Here is a 6,041-nt window from a genome sequence, read left to right as displayed (position 1 = left end):
TATTTATGGGTTAGCCATTAGCCCATAGTAGCACTGTGTTCTGTAGTGTTAACGGGTAAGAGCTTGTTATGTGGTTGATGGGTAACCAGATGATAAGGAGGCAGGGACACTGAAACAAAGCTGGTTAGGGTGTGTGTGTGTTTGTGTTTGTGTATGTGCGCCTGCATGTATATGTGCGCGTGTTTGTGCATGTGTGTGTGTTTACTGTGGCCTACACAGTAAAAATGTGTAAAAATGGGCTGCATGCTGACAATTCATTCTTAGGGGCCTTGAGGGTGTGCACACATTCGTTCCAGCCCTAGACTAACATACCCACCTGTTTCAACTAATTAACAAATCACCATGCCCTTGATTACTTGAAACAGGTGTTAGTGTAAAGTTTGAACAAAAACTGTGTGCATCAAGTGGTTCCCACACCGGAAAGGATGAGAAACACTGATGTACAGCAAAGGAGCCACACCAACACTGTACAGTCTGCAGCGATTGCCATTTTTACTGTGTTCGATTGGCAGATTGGTTGGTTGTGTTGGCAGTAGAGTTGGCACCGTACCTTTACACTTGTGGAGCTATCAAAGTCCACTGCGGTAGATTTAACCTAATAATGGAATAGCACAAACGGTTAAAACAGGGCATATAACAATTCCATTAGCACATAGTGTCTTGTTTGCTCTACTTGAGCTCTCTCTCTCTCTTTCTCTGTAAGCCTGCATGGGGGATAGGTTACAACATGCAATATAATATATCTCACATGCGTTGGGCCACAATACTCATAGAATTCTGCAGGACAATGTCAGGCCATCTATCTTCGCGCTGAAACTGAAGAGCATGCAGCAAGACAATGATCCAAAACTCACAATCAAGTCTACATGAAAATGGCTAAAAAGCAACACATTTGAAGTTTTGGAATGGCCTAGTCAAAGTCCAGACATAATCCCAATTGAGATGTTGTGGCAGGACTTGAAACGAGCATTTCATGCTTGAAAACCCACAAATCATGCTTGAAAACACTACAAATCTACCATTCCAGTGTTTTACTTGCTATATTGTTTTTACTTTGCCACCATGGCCTTTGTTTTGCCTTTACCTCCCTTATCTCACCTCATTTGCTCACATTGTATATAGACTTATTTTCTACTGTATAATTGACTGTATGTTTGTTTTACTCCATGTGTAACTCTGTGTTGTTGTGTGTGTCGAACTGCTTTGCTTTATCTTGGCCAGGTCGCAATTGAAAATGAGAAATTGTTCTCAACTTGCCTACCTGGTTAAATAAAGGTGAAATAAATAAAATAAAATAAAAAATAACAGCCGCAACTCTTCTTGGAAGACTTTCGACTAGATGCAGAAACATTGCTGCAGAGATTTGCTTCCATTCAGCCACAAGAGCATTAGTGAGGTCGGGCACTGATGTTGAACGATTATACCTAGGTCATAGTCGGTGTTCCAATTCATCCCAAAAGTGTTTGATGGGGTTGAGGTCAGGGCTCTGTGCAGGCCGGTCAAGTTCTTCCACACCGATCGACAAACCATTTCGCTTTGTGCAAGTGGGCACTGTCATGCTGAAACAGGAAAGGGCCTTCCCCAATCTGTTGCCACAAAGTTGGAAGCACAGAATCGCCTAGAATGTCATTGTATGCTGTAGCATTAAGATTACCCTTCACTGGAACTAAGGGGCGTAGCTCGAACCATGAAAATGAGCCCCAGACCATTATTCCTCCTCCGCCAAACTGTACAGATGGCACTTTGCATTGGGGCAGGTAGCATTCTCCTGGCATCAAACCCAGATTCGTCTGTCAGATTGACAGATGGTGAAGCGTGATTCATCACTGTAGAGAACGCATTTCCACTGTTCCAGCCAACGCTCCAGCCAACGCTTGGCGATCTTAGGCTTGTGAGGCTGCTCGGCCATGGAAACTCAATTGATGAAGCTCCCGACAAAAAGTTATTGTGCTGATGTTGGTTCCAGAGGCCATTTGGAACTTCTTAGTGAGTGTTGCAACTGAGGACAGACGATTTTTACGCGTTATACGCTTCAGCACACGGCAGTCCTGTTCTGTGGTCTTGTGTGGCCTACCACTTCACGGTTGAGCCATTGTTACTCCTAGACATTTCCACTTCACAATAACAGCACATACAGTTGACCAGGGCAGCTCTAGCAGGGCAGAAATTTGACGAACTGACTTGTTGGAAAGGTGACATCCTATGACGGTGCCAGGTTGAAAGTGACTGAGCTCTTCAGCAAGGCCATTCTTCTGCCAATGTTCCTCTATGGAGATTGAATGGCTGTGTGCTCGATTTTTACACCTGTCAGCAACAGGTGTGGCTGAAATAGCTTAATCCACTAATTTGAAGGGGGTCTACATACTTTTGTATATATAGTGTAGGGACTGTACGTGCATGCGTACCTACTTGTGTAAATTTCAGGGTGCATGTGTGTGTGACTGGTTACTCCAGCACTGGCACAGCCACAGAAGAAAACAGGTGTAGAATATGATCTTGTTTATTTGTACAAGTTATCGCTCAACACACTTTAGAATCACTCAGACAGGCCACTCCACTATGGACAAACAAATCATATATTAGCAGCGATAAGATAACCTGGGCTGCCACCCTATTACCTAGTGCACTACTTTTGTCCAGGACGTGGTCAAAGGTTGTGCACAATTACTGTAGGTAATAGGGTGCCATTTGGGACGTAGCCGTTAATCTGCGTCTGAGGAAGGATTCAATGGCACAAATAAAGCACACCTTAAGTGTTTGTTCAATCAAATTGGAAACGATTTTAGATGAATGCTGGTCAATACTTCTGAAGAGTAGAAGACTTGTATTACTGACTGTTATACTGTATTGCTGGTTTCCCAGCCTAGTCTTGGACTAAAAAATGATTTCCATTAAAAAACTTTTTAGTTCAGGACTAGGCTCAATCTGTGTCCATTCGTCACACTTTATTTGGATAGTCTGGATTGTTCATCTGTCCATTTACAGATGGTCATACTATCAACAAATTATATGTTGATAATCAACTGCTTGCTAAGGTTACGGTTAGGTTTGGGTTTTGAATAGGTGTAGCGTTAAGTTTCAGGTTAAGGTAAGGGTTAAGTTTAGGGTTAGGATAAGGGTTAACCTGTTAGGGCTAGGGGGCAGTAATGACACGGCCGGATAAAAAATGTACCCGATTTAATCTGGTTACTACTCCTGCCCAGAAACGAGAATATGCATATAATTAGTAGATTTGGATAGAAAACACTCTAAAGTTTCTAAAACTGTTTGAATGGTGTCTGTGAGTATAACAGAACTCATATGGCAGGCCAAAACCTGAGAAGATTCCATACAGGAAGTGCCCTGTCTGACAATTTGTTCTCCTTCTGTGGCATCTCTATCGAAAATACAGCATCTCTGCTGTAACGTGACATTTTATAAGGCTTCCATTGGCTCTCAGAAGGCACCAGAAAGTGGAATGACGTCTCTCCTGTCTCTGGGCGAAAAACAGCAGGAGATTTTGTGAGTGGTCAGGCTGAGAACAGTGACACTGGAGATGCGCGTTCTCAATTTTTTTCGCCCGGTTGGAATATTATCGCTATTTTACGAGAAAAATTGCATAAAAATTGATTTTAAACAGCGTTTGACATGCTTCTAAGTATGGTAATGGAATATTTTGACATTTTTGGTCACGAAATGCACTCGCGCGTCACCCTTCGCATACTGACCTGAACGCACAAACAAAACGGAGGTATATGAATATAACTATGGATTATTTGGAACCAAAACAACATTTGTTGTTGAAGTAGAAGTCCTGGGAGTGCATTCTGACGAAGAACAGCAAAGGTAATCCAATTTTTCTTATAGTAAATCTTAGTTTGGTGAGGGCCAAACTTGGTGGGTGTCAAATTAGCTAGCCGTGATGGCCGGGCTATGTACTCAGAATATTGCAAAATGTGCTTTCGCCGAAAAGCTATTTTAAAATCTGACACCGCGATTGCATAAAGGAGTTCTGTATCTATAATTCTTTAAATAATTGTTATGTATTTTGTGAACGTTAATCGTGAGTAATTTAGTAAATTCACCGGAAGTTTGCGGTGGGTACGCTAGTTCTGAACATCACATACTAATGTAAAAAGCTGTTTTTTGATATAAATATGAACTTGATTGAACAAAAAATGCATGTATTGTATAACATAATGTCCTAGGAGTGTCATCTGATGAAGATCATCAAAGGTTAGTGCTGCATTTAGCTGTGGTTTTGGTTTTTGTGACATATATGCTTGCTTTGAAAATGGCTGTGTGATTATTTTTGGCAGGGTACTCTCCTGACATAATCTAATGTTTTGCTTTCACTGTAAAGCCTTTTTGAAATCGGACAATGTGGTTAGATTAACGAGAGTCTTGTCTTTCAAATGGTGTAAAATAGTTATATGTTTGAGAAATTTAAGTTATAGCATTTTTGAGGTATTTGTATTTCGCGCCACGCGATTCCACTGGCTGTTGCCCAGGGAGGTTAATAAGATAACAAATTGCATACTGTATATTCTCTGAATTTGGCGCTAAGACATACAGATTATGAAAGTGAAGACATTGTTTTGTTAAAACCAGGTGAAACCCCCAAACAGTGAAAAATCGACATTTGGACAAAAACACAATTTATATGCAAATTAGCCATAGCGACTTCTGACTGATTATGATAAAGCGCATCACATTTACAACTTGAAGCAACCACATATTTAGCCATGGAACATGTTCTGATTTTCCAGTGAGGGATCAAGCCTCGACACACCTACAACTTCTTGATTCCTCAAAACCCAGCCCTTTCGCGCCACCACCAGCATTTACGCTCATAATTCCAGCTGTGAAAATAGCACAAATATTTCAGACACACCCCAGGACCGATAGCTCTACTGTCAGCACTATGATTTACCATTGCATTAGATTTGTTCAAATAAAGCCCAATGTGTAATTTAGTCTTTAAAACCTCTTACATCTAGACGTTCCGCTAGCGGAACACCTGCGCCAATATCCAATGATAGGCGTGGCGCGAATTACAAATTCCTCAAAAATCCCAAAACTTCCATTTTTCAAACATATTACTATTTTACACCATTTTAAAGACAAGACTCTCCTTTATCTAACCACACTGTCCGATTTCAAAAAGGCTTTACAGCGAAAGCAAAACATTAGATTATGTCGGCAGAGTACCCAGCCAGAAATAATCAGACACCCATTTTTCAAGCTAGCATATAATGTCACAAAAAACAAACCCCAGCTAAATTCAGCACTAACCTTTGATGATCTTCATCAGATGACACGCCTAGGACATTATGTTATACAACACATGCATGTTTTGTTCAATCAAGTTCATATTTATATCAAAAACCAGCTTTTTACATTAGCATGTGACGTTCAGAACTAGCATTCCCACCGAACACTTCCGGTGAATTTACTAAATTACTCACGATAAACGTTCACAAAAAACATAACACTTATTTTAAGAATTATAGATACAGAACTCCTTTATGCACTCACTATGTCCAATTTTAAAATAGCTTTTCGGTGAAAGCACATTTTGCAATATTCTGAGTAGATAGCCCAGCCATCCCGGCTAGCTATTTTGACACCCACCAAGTTTGACCCTCACCAAACTCCGATTTACTATTAGAAAAGTTTGATTACCTTTCCTGTTCTTTGTCAGAATGGACTCCCAGGACTGCTACTTCAATAACAAATGTTGGTTTGGTTCAAAATAATCCATAGTTATATCCAAATAGCAGCGTTTTGTTCGTGACACTATCCAAGGGTGACGAAGGGTTACGCGCCCGACGCGTTTCGTGACAAAAAAAATCTAAATATTCCATTACCGTACTTCGAAGCATGTCAACCGCTGTTTAAAATACATTTTTATGCAATTTTTCTCGTAAAAAAGCGATAATATTCCGACCGGGAGTCGTTGTTTACGTTCAAAGACGAAAGAATAAAAACATGGGGTCACCTCGTGCATGTGCCTCAGTCTCATTGTACTCTGATCGACCACTATCAAAATGCGCTAATGT

The sequence above is a fragment of the Salmo salar genome, chromosome ssa04 (assembly GCF_905237065.1).
Source record: "Salmo salar chromosome ssa04, Ssal_v3.1, whole genome shotgun sequence".
NCBI lineage: Eukaryota > Metazoa > Chordata > Actinopteri > Salmoniformes > Salmonidae > Salmo > Salmo salar.
The sequence above is the reverse complement of the archived record's forward strand: the minus strand, read 5'-3'. Positions refer to the sequence as shown.